General features: G+C 28.7%; 1 protein-coding gene across 4 annotated transcripts in view; it reads left to right on the top strand.

The window, feature by feature from the left end:
• The window catches only part of LOC112693348 (lachesin-like), a 142942-nt gene that overhangs the window by 24296 nt on the left and 106141 nt on the right, over window positions 1-12505 (top strand). For 2 of the 4 annotated variants that reach the window (XM_025568355.1, XM_025568354.1), the window contains exon 1: window positions 12315-12502. The exons of the other annotated variants lie outside the window; for them this stretch is intronic. The gene's annotated coding sequence lies outside the window, so the exon portion shown is untranslated. Of the gene's footprint in view, window positions 1-12314; window positions 12503-12505 lie in introns of those variants that run through there. 4 annotated transcript variants of the gene reach the window in all.

Here is a 12505-nt window from a genome sequence, read left to right as displayed (position 1 = left end):
TTTTTTTACAAATAATTGACAAGGAAGGAACTTCCAAATACCATTTAAATCATTTGTTCCGGTCAAGTATTATCACAAGTGATATTTTTTGTGGCTTTATGGTGCACATTTTTTTTACTATTATCAGCGTTCGATTATTTTTACCCAAAATAAATGTATTTAAATATATTTAATTTATTTTATTTTAATTAATTAATTTATTTATTTAATAAAAAAAACTATTCAAAAAATATGATAAAAATAAATAAATAAAAATTTAGTTGTTATTAAAAACGTTTTGATTTATAATAAAAATGTACGTTATTTACTTGTTATAAAAATAATTCATAATAATAATTTATTTTTCTATGTGATTAGGTGTCATATTTGTCTTATCACTTATTATATGTTTATAAATACTAAACGATCTTTCAACATCTATTGATGTCAGTGATGCATACTTTAAAAGTATTCAAAGTGTTCAAAGAATGAACAGTGAAGTTTACTGGAAGCTATATTTCATTGTTTTTTTCTGATATAATTAATTCTATTGGTTTTAATACTTTAATTCCTATATTTTTGTGATCCAATTAAGAATTTTAGGTTTTGTAATAGAAGCTTTGTTATATTGTATATTTGATAAATTAAAATTTAGTTATTATACTTATATAAAAATATAATAATTGTTTTAATGAACTTTTATACAAAATATATTTATGCATTCTAAAATATGCATTTATATGCAAAATAAACTTTTTCCTATGCATTCTTCTATGCATTCCATTCTCTGTAAATCGTCTACATTGTTTACTCCCATAAAACTTCCTACGCTCATTACAAATATGTAAATGCATAAAAATCTGAACTCTGATTATAATAACTATAACAATATGATTGTACAACGTATATTATTTTATGCTTATGATTCGATGAATAATATGAATCTCAAAAATGTATTAGTTCGAATGACAATATATTTAATTGAGGTGCAGGTAATCATTTTATCAAAGTTAATTTTATATTTTCTGGCAGATGTACTAATTAAATTTTGCTTTGCATAAAAACGATTGGTCGTAGCACAGAAAAGGTATCGTGTACATGTAATCTTCGCCTTAAGAATGATAATCAGTGTTTTAGTTCTGAAATAAAAATAGACTCCATGTATTTTTAATAAAATACATGGAGGTATATATTTAAAACAAAAAAAAATAATCAAATACTATTGATTTATATTATTTACAGAACATCGGTAAAGTTATATATAGTTTCTTTTTTTTAATCATGTTGTACAAGACTCTAACTCATAACCTAATCATATAATCTATTAATTTATTTTATTTTATGTAATTGATATTTGATTTACCTCACTTATACTGCATATTAGAGTATAAGTATATTTCTAAATCATTATACATTCTATGAAAAAGAAGGAACAATAATAGTGTTTAATATGGCTTTTTTACTTTCAATTTTAACGTAAGTAAAATGAAAACTGAAAATAAACTTTGTAATGACAAAATTAATCATCTCGTAAACATTGATTCTTATAGTTAAACGTTTTAATTAAACCAAACGTATAATATTATATTATATTATGCAAAGGAATGCACGACGTACTCTCATTCGTCATTTTCTAACGACCGTTAATGTTATGAATGCAAGATATGAGTCCATCATAAATTAAACTCGACCGTTATTATGTTTAACAATATATTCGGTTAATATTACACTTATTAAAGATATACAACAAAAACAAGTATAATATTTCATAAAACTATAAATAGAAGTGAAAATCCACTATAATAAAACTATATATTAATGCGATCGAGGTCAAGACATAGGTAGAATCACAGATAAAAACGATATGTCTCTGTGATAAATCATTACGGTGTGAAATACACTTGATTATTCGTTAAATCATCTCAAAACGTGTAAAAAATAATGTACCTTCATCATATTTGATTATTAACCATAAATCAAAAATCGATGTTATAATATTTTCACGAAACGAATCATAGTGGAAATCGTAAGAATCGTAACGTTTAAAATTACACTTTAAAAGTATTAACAGAAATTCCATTTATTCAAATTGAATTATTTATAACTAAAGGTTGGAGTAATATCTTTTTTACATATTATTTTTGGGTTTGTGTAACTAAACGGAGGTTCGAAATCTTTACAAATTGTGAATTATAATAAATAATGGAATTTTTTTTTTCCATGTTTGTGAATATTTCGCATAATATAGACTATTAAAGAATATATCGATTGATTTTATTGATTTTCAATATTTTTTGTAATTATATAGCTATGTCCAGATAGTTAGTCCAACAAGTAGAGGGGGTATAAAGTCTATAGTTGTATATCGTAAAATAATAGGTGTGAGAGGTCTATCACTCGGCTGTCCAAAAACAACAGCAGTGTCGCGTGTTGTGTAGTATTCACACGTTGAGAATATACTAGTATCGTTGTCATTTTTCATAATACCGAAAACACTATCTTGTAAATTAAAAATATAATTGCACCGTGGTTACTACTATTGAATAAAATAATATACATTTTAAAACTGATGGCACAACTCTTTTTCATCAAGTGTGTAACAAAGAATTTTTTATTTTTTTTTCTGTAGTCATTATTGCGATGCCATGCAGATGCTAGCTGTAGTGTGGTAAAAAAAACGTAAACAACTCTAGAAGTAAAAAGTTTAAGTAGTGCGATGTTGGGAAAAAGAAAAATATATTTTTCGTACATTGTTAAAGTAGACGCTACCGGTTCTTGAACATAACTATATTTTTTGCTATATATTATTAAAGCCAATACTCACTGGACGAAAAAATGATTTACAAAATCGTTCGTTATCAAACAGTTATCTTAGATTTTTGTTAATATTTTCTATGTCTATCGAACAGACAGTAAAAATTCGTGCGGATCAAATTAATTGTTTGGATGCATAAAAAAAAAACCCGATCGTTTCTATATACACTAACTACTGTGATTCTGAATGTAAATGTAAATCATTGTTTTGCTATTATTGTTATTATTATTACTATTATTGATATAATGTTTTTTAACGCTCTACACTACACATAACTCTGGTGCACACACGCGATTGAAGGTACTATTTATGTGACGTCGTCGTAAATTATAAACAATGATCGGTAGAATTCGAAATAGCAGAAGCGGCACGATTCTATGGCATGATGTATGTGCGTGTATGTGTATGTAGAGGAAAGGAAAATCCGGCAAAATAAGTAAAAACCCGGGAACGTTTCCCTCGGTTTGAACCAGTCCGCGGCAGTTTATTTTAATCTATCGTCCATATAGCCTAAAATAAATCTCGTGTCAATACCAGAACAAATACACCATTTCCTGCATCCCGATCCCGAGTTTTCACCCCTGTAGTTATTCGGCTCTTCCGGTCATGTGTGTATGTGTATGTGTATGTGATTCAGTGTTGGTGGAAGTCAAGAAACGGGTAGTGTGGTTAACCTCTTTCTGTTGAACGAAAACATATACGGACTTATTTTCCATGTCACAAGTTACCCTTTCAGTTGTCTCGTACCTATTAGATGTTATTGTTATGGTACTTCTATCGTTATGGTTTTTAAAACTATACTTTTATTATTATTATCGTTTATAAACGCCTTAATAGAAAACAGAAATATAATTAATAATATAAATTAATATAATCTAATATACAGTATACTAAATGACCATATCTTAGAATGTATGGTTCATCGAACAGTTATCTGTACACGCCAATACGAGATATAACAAGAATGAACACGGACTTAACCTAACGGAAATTCACACGAGTTAAATATTACCAAAATTATTTTATTATCTGTACTTAGTAATCAATTTTTTTGTAGTGTTTATTTTATCATAGAGATAATTTTTCCAAAATCGGTCATTTTAAACCATCCGATTTGAATATTTTACAGAAATATACAAAAAAAAAGATAGAATTCAACTAAATATATTTAATACGAAGAATTAAAAAAAAAATTAAATTTATACTATAAATGTTGTAATGGGAACTTATAGGATTTATGTTTTTAAAATAATTGTTGTTTATTTTTAATTTATTAAGCTATCAAACTGTTTCTCACAAGTCATTAATCAAAATAAAGTAAAATATATCAAGTCAGTCATTTTGGCGTAACGTACTCGTAATATAAAACCATATAAATATGTATAGCCAATGTAAACGGTCCACAAGCCATTTCTAAATGCTTACATTAGTTTGGAGTTTATAATAATGCAGATATATGATATTGATAACCTGAAAACATAATATAATGATAAAAATACAAAAAATATAAAATTAGATGTATGATGATTAGGTTGTCCTTCAAAAACGTACGACATGATTCGAAAATCATTTTTAAAACGGTCCCGTGTAATAAGACTTAAAAAATAGTTATCGGTACTAACTTATACTTAGCGTACGTTTGTATCCAAACCGCATGTGACCACGAATTATCTTTGACCAACGCTTAATTATTGCCGATAATACTATTGGTTTACATATTTTCCATCAATCCATCTAATTGACGATAGCATTTGGAATGTCGATTTGACTCGGAATCTCAAAGGGTTGAAATTTTAAAATTAAATCCTGGTCCGGATCTTGACGCTTTTGTTAAAATCGAATCCGTTGCTGATCTTACGAATTAAACTACCAAAATTCACTGCAGTGCCTACATCGTAACAATATTTTTTTTGTGATCATACGAAAATATAATTGGAATATTAGCACTGGCAGATGAAATTACAAAAAATATTTTAGTAACTAATCTCGGCATACAAATTCACTATAATTTGATAAGTCTTACTTGTTGCTATTGTTGATATATGCGTTCCTTCTAACTTCTTGAAAAACGAATTAGCTTGTACGAAATACATAAACAGTATATTTTTTTCTTTCGTTTTTATTTAGTCGATAGATTCTCATTAAGTGGGTCTATGAAACTAAAGATTTCGTTCTCGCACTGCCATCTACATTGTATTTAATACTTACAGTTTTTATACTATAAATATTTTTTTTTCATTTTCAACCAAAAATTCAAATCGAAATAAAAAAATTGCATGAGCAGCTAGCTAGTTAGCAGCTTTTCAGCAGCTTAAGCAGCTATTCAGTAACACGTGAAAACTATTTTATTATTTTTTAACGTATTATGTTTTGCTTTTTATACGTAATACAACATAGAAATTAGAACTGTAAATAAAAAAACTCTGAATTTTCGCGCCACATTGATATCGTGTAAGTGAATCGTTTATCGTTTGAGTATACTATTGTGCTTTGTCTTTTTAATTTTTTCCATATGTGATTGTAAATTTATATTTAACAATTTTATCATATTTTTGTAATTCAAACATTTTGTTTTACTCATGTCCCGCTTATTGTTCCCATCAAACACCAAACTAAAACTAAAAACTCAGTAGTGACATTTGAATTAAAAACGTGTTTTATAGATGGAAAATGTTTGTCGACATTTATTTAATATTTGTGTATTTGTTATTATTGAAAAGATAAAAAAGTATAATATTTTTATCTCGTATGTGGTATGTAGAATATTACTTTAAAAAAATATTATTTTACACTTGATATTAACACGGCGGTTGTAAAAAACTTGAGAAAGTTAAATTAACAAACGTTTAAAAAATAAAAAGAATATGCACAGAAATGTCATTCGGATACGAAAAATACGAACCAATGATTAATGTATCAGATAAATATCTTCTCGTGATTTAATTTTGCATCGTCGAATTACAAACTATAAGAACCACAACGAAATGATCAGTTCAAACGGGATAAATGTAGGATTTTCATTCCGTTTCGAGTATACATGATTATTTTGTTTTCGTGGAAACCGCGGTAAACGAACCGTTTAAAATAGCACTCAACGTTTAGGAATTGTTGTACACACGTATTAGCAAATTTGGGAAATAAAAAATAAAATGCAATAATGAAAACTTCATCAACGCCACACTATTGTCCATATGCCGACAATATTATAGTAACCAATCGTTGATATTAACGAAAATAATTAACATTTTTTTACGACGTCGATCACGGGCACCCCGTCGAGCTGGTCCGACCGAGTATTAATTTTATGCTAGAATATACGTTTATCACCGAATGTACACCGCGTACGCCGTCATTAAATTCGGTTTAATCAACTTGGTATACGAATGGCATTTGCATAAACATGTTTCGCGTATACGTTGACCGACCACGCATGTGTGTACCGATTCGATACGACACGGGGAACATGCCATGTGTTGACGGCGAAAACGTTGATTTTCATCGGTGCGATAAGCGGTGTCTTCTGTGAGTTGACCATGGTTGCGGTCCACTACCGTAGGCAGGGTGGGGTAGGATAAAAAACCCTCGGAAACGCCACCGTCATATTGTTTTTCGACCGATCGGCCGAATCGTTTGTTCGGACATGTGTTACAAGTTTTTGGTGGCTAAAACTGTATATTAAATTGCGATTTTTTTATTTATTACATATCATGTTTATGTGTGTGCATGTAGACATATAATTTTTTATTTGTTCTTCGGTTCGTTCCGTTTCTTTTTGGTCGGAGAAACGAGTTTATGATGATCGAGTAGTATTATACTATGTTATAGCGTTGTATGAAAATCAATATAATATTATCAAAAACGGCTTTGTAACATTCACCTGACTAGTGCACAAATAGTTGAGTAGGTACTGAGAGTGATTTGCACGGTTGTTGTAGTTGGTTTTTTTTTTTTTTAAATTACCATTTGTGTTGGACAAAAAAACCTTTTTTAAAACTATAATACTTTATATATGCGCGTGAAGAAACGACGAAATCAATAGCTTATATTACATGTATTTTCGAATTTATATTTTTCTCATGCCCGTTATAAGTTCTTACCTATTTATAAATCTATACATAAACTTTTTTGTATCAAAAGCATTGTATGTGTATTTCTGTACAAATTATGTATGTAATTCTTGTATTAAGTTTGCGTCAATGTAATATTATACTCGGAGATACTGAAAACTATTTACTACGGTGTAAAAACTTTTAAGTGAACTGAATTTTATTTTACTTGTGCCATTTATATAGAAAAAAGTATAATAATTTCTAATAAAAATAATAATAATACTTTTATAGTTATATACTATCTCATTGTACCTATATTTACATTATTTGAATATTATAATAGTACAGTAAATGATTTAAGTAATTTCTGATACCTAAATGTTAAATTAACATATTACAATAATATTGTATATTTTTAATTTTTATATTCATACTGTACTTTATTGGAGATCTATTCTATAGGTACTACTAGAAAATTAATAGTTGATTATTAAAAATAACGCCTTAGTTTTTTTATTTTTTATATCGTCTGTATTGAATAATTTTATACCATGTGTTTAATACCTTGTATAATACAGTTTTATACCACTGTATAATACAAACTCACATTTCTATATATATATGTAATATAATTACGATTTTATGACGTAATTATATAAAATTATGCCATCCCATTGATAGCTTAATTAATTGGATATTATTCTCTTATGTCATCGTCTTATCAATAATAGCTTTTTTTCGGCTTTGTGGTGTATATCAAAACACAAAACAGGTTTTGGATTCGATTTTCGTAGAATATTCTATATCACCGTCCTTTCACGTTGTTACTAAATCTTACCGCCGTAAAACACCACACCAGACCATCATCGAAAGTCGCTATTCTTCTTTTGTCTTTGCGGTGGTAAGACCTTTCCAGGCTGACTTGCGCCTTAGACAACGTAATACTATCATTCACCCAATACATGTACACTTAAGATTAGATTTGAAATCCCATCATACGCACCAGAGGCCAAATAGTGAAAGGCAAAAACTGTTACGTGAACACCTGCCCAGTCACGTTTTGGTAAATAATAACCATACGATACATTTTCAACTTTAATAATTATTTAGCTACAATTATGTCTTTTGTCATTTTCATCCAATCGTATAAAATACTATACTAGAAAAATTGGTCCTAAAAATTGTAGTCACAACAAAACTGTATTGTAACGTTGAATGATGTTTCTGATCCAAATCTATGTATTGAATATCTACTATATAATGCAAATTTATAAATACCAGTTTAAATTTCGCGTGTATTTTTGTGTAGGTTTGAATTCGGACACGAGTGTAAGCCAGAGCCTATGTAATTTTGCTCACGTTGATTTCCCCGGAATGAGGTTCGGCTGTCCTTTTAGTTAAATAAAATTGACTGTGGATAAAAAGTGCTCATCCGTGATATCTTGCCAGCGTAAAGTTTCCAAAGTTTCTACTACTGACACTTTGTAGAACATCAGTATAATGGTGTTATTTAAACCACGTAATATGACCTGTAGCCCGTACAGTTTTTCATAGCCAGTTGAGGGATATTTTTGATTCGTCGAGAGCGCGTAACGACGTTGCCAAGCGAGAGAGTACAAATACGCGAACTACATAACTCGCTATCTAAAATGAAATTTTGTCAAGTTACTTTAGGATAAAAAATGTTAGCGCACTCATATGGAATACCCACTATGCGTACACACGACACAATATTACTATTACTCGATGATTTAAAGTTTTAAACTGTAACCATATGGTGCACTGTTGCACTAAAAAGATTATGTTTTGTAGTTGTATTTCGGATAGACACACGACTGTCGACTAATTCATTGACAATAAGAACATTTCACAATGTATAATAGAAATAAATATTGTAGTTTTTATTAATTGTATAGGGTTTGATAGATTCATATGGAATAATTATTTATTTAATATTTATTTATTAAATATACTCGTAATTTTGATTATAATGCATTTTACCATGATGAATGTTTTAAAAAAGTTTTATAGATTTTATTCTCAATGAAATATTAAATAAAAAAAAATCGATTATATACATGTTATTATTAATACTAGTTATAATTATAATTTATAACTAACAATGTTAATGCCTATAATTTGTTAGATATATTTCTTACATTTATAATTTGTTAAAACTATTACCAAAATAGTGCTTTAGATTTTCACACTTTGATGATATTGAAAGTTTGATTACAGGATATAGGAAACGTTTTACAAATTAGATAAATTACATTATTTGTAAAAACGTTTGATTTTAAGGAATTCAAATAATTTTATCGATTTTTCCTCTGTTATTAATTATTATCATCAATTTATTATTTGGAAATATCAAAAGATATCTTTGTCAAATTTCAGACCTAAAGAAATACTGTGTGAGTTTTTGTGCAAATTCACTCCACAGGAAAAAGGAAAAAAGGACTTCATTGCATAATCAATATATTTTTTGCTTCGCACAGAATTTAAAAGGCAGTAAAAAGTATTTGAAACTAATTTAAATATTCATTCGGTTTATAATTTTATTTTTATTTCCATTTAAATCCAAACTATTTACAGACACGGTCAATAAGTAATTTCATTACAGGTTTAATTTATTAACTTCAATATAAATAATATAATTTTCCGTTTTTCTTTAAAATTTTATATTAATATAACATATTTTGTATTTGACATTTAAAACAATTTAAGTATTGCTTGCATGTGTTATGGAAAATGTTATAATAATTAAGAAATTAAAGTTGATAAAAAAATTATAGAGGTTTAACTTTTTCAATATACTGTTAACTTAAATAGTGTAGTTTACCATAAAAAATTGAATTATTTTATTGAATTAGTTTGGAAAAATGTGTAAATTATAAAATATAAGTGTATCAAGGTGAAATGCTATTTGTACTACGTTCTTGCGGATAATTAGTTAAATTGTTATATTATTACTAGCTGAATTACTCGTCGTTGCCGGGTTTAAGTATATAAATGTATGTAACCTGCCAAGATTAAATTTTGTTAAATCTATTGAAATTTAAATTAATTAAGATTTTTGAAATAATATTTTATACATATTAATTTAGTTTTTAAGATAATGATTATTATCATAACCTATTCGATAAGTTATAGCTTACAACTACCTGAACCTCTCTACAGTTTGGTATTCTGTTGAATACATATAGCATCTCACTTCTCCGAATATTTTACCTTTTGTCAATAAGTTCATGGTCTTTTTGACTTTTAACCGAAACACTCTTGCAATTATATCATGTCGATCATATGATCTTTGACCGGGAAGTAAGAGCTTTTTTATCTCGTCCCAGCGAGGATTACATGTAAAAGTAATAAAAAGGTCAGGACGACCGTAATGTCTAACGTAGGTCATAGCATCTTGTGTTCTTTCGTGCATGTACCTTGGCCCACCAGTAAAAGTTGACGGGAGTATAACCATTTGGCCTAACTGATTAGCTTCAATGTCTTGTCGTCCAATCGCATCTTTTAAATGAATATAACTATTTGCACGCAATTTGGCTTGGTTGTTTTTGATGTAATTTAGTCTTTCAGTTTCAATTTTGGCGTATTCATAATTTAGCCAGATCCGTCCAATGGTTTGAGCTGTGCGTTGATAGCAGTCAATCAGCTTACTGTTTTATATATACAGATAATTCATTTTCAATAGCGCAGTTATCGACTTGGTCAAAAAATATTAAACCGATTTCAACCCTTTAAATTCAAAATTTTGAAAAATCCTTTCTTAGCGCACGTCTACATCATAATAGCTATCTGTATGCCAAATTTCAGCCAGATCCGTCCAATGGTTTGAGCTGTGCGTTGATAGCAGTCAATCAGCTTACTGTTTTATATATACAAATAATCGTAATATTGTCGTATCTTGAAAGTCACGTAAAACGAAAATGTGACACGGAGAAAAAAAAATAATAAATATTAAAATACATTTGTATCAAGTTCACGCGTGAATGATTTATAGTGATCAGAAAAACATTTCTTTGTGCGGAAGATTTCATTGATGTAAACTTCAGAACACGGTAAAATTGCTTTCAAATTGAAGTGCGATGTTTTAGTCTCATTTTCGACTAGATTATCAACATCAGATTGATATTCGTTTACAGTACACCGATTGGTTGTTTTAATTGAATCATTTAATAATAATTGTTTATTTTGAATTGCGTGTTCTTGTTTATGCACAAAAGTTCTTCAAAATGAAATTAAAAATAAAACTATGAAAAAAAAATTACTAAAAATATTATTTAAGTTCGGATTTGAAATCGGCCTGATATATTATTAACATCAAATCTTCACGATAAACACTCCTACGCTTAAATTGGTCGCATGCGTGCGTTCTTTAAGCTGGATGACAACAATAGTTTTGGAGAGCATTTTGGTAGTAAAGAAGCACAGATAATACTTGTTGTATTCTGTTATCTCGCTACAAAACTTTTCGAACGGGTGCGTGAACGAACGGAAAGCGAACAAATAACATTTTTGGCTGCTTCGAGGAACCAGGACCGAAATGAGGGGTATAAGCTATGGGTACATCTTACGGAGGAATAGCATCACATTGCGTAATCTTCTCTTGCACGTGGTCTTCATAGATAATTTACACCCTCCCTCCTCCCCGGTTTGATTTAATCGTTTAAGGTATTGTTTATCTTTCACGGACTTGAATATTTAATTAAAATATGAGTTACGACTATCACTTAAATTCTATATGGTTGAGCATAGTTTATCCACTTATTTTATATGGGTTGATATTCTTTTCATTCACTTCGTTTTCGAAAGCCATCAAACCTGCGTTTAAGTGTTATTTTCACGGTTTTAGCAGAATACCTTGAAATTTAAACAATTTAATTTTCTGTCGATTGTTATAGGTACACAAATATAGTATATAGGTACTTATTTATTGTAATTTTGTATTTTAGTTTTGACAATTCGTGAAGTATTTACAATTATTAAACATTGCCTTGTCTAGAATTTGATTAAAAACATAGATGCTATGTAAATAATATTAGTGGCTTGGTATATAACTGAAATAATAATTTTATGTTTTACTATTAAAATCCGAATTGAATGCCTATTCGTATGTAAATATCCATCATGACCATTTTCATGTGTACAAAAATCATTTTACCATTGCGAAATTGTATGAATATTCTTGTGAGTATACGTTAAAGATCATTTCAATTCATTCGTACCTTCACATTTCAGTCATTAAGATTAGTGATGGGAAGGAGGATAAAGGTAGCTAAAAAAATAAATGTCAATTAAAATCAAATTTAAATGTATAATTTCATTTTTCTAAATAAACATAACAGATTAAGTATAAAATCATTAATTTTCTTACGCCTTACTTTTACAGATGATCAGATATAGTTAATATGGAAATAAAACATTCTTCATGTGTTTGACAGAATAATCTTTTACGCGTTCAACGTCTACTATATCTTGATTGTGTACATACAATTTTAATAACAACAAAATACATTCAAATGAAGAGGGAGTGGCGGCCCTTTTAGCGTCAATCGTTGTGTCATCGCAAGTGGTCAATTTGACCACTTCATAATTTGATGAATTCGATGTTGTCGTACAGTGACCTCGTCGGACATAAATCGTCTAGGTG

This window comes from Sipha flava, unplaced genomic scaffold (assembly GCF_003268045.1).
Source record: "Sipha flava isolate LNK unplaced genomic scaffold, YSA_version1 85_pilon_pilon, whole genome shotgun sequence".
Classification (NCBI taxonomy): Eukaryota; Metazoa; Arthropoda; class Insecta; order Hemiptera; family Aphididae; genus Sipha; species Sipha flava.
This window is presented reverse-complemented; position numbering and strand designations above follow the sequence as displayed.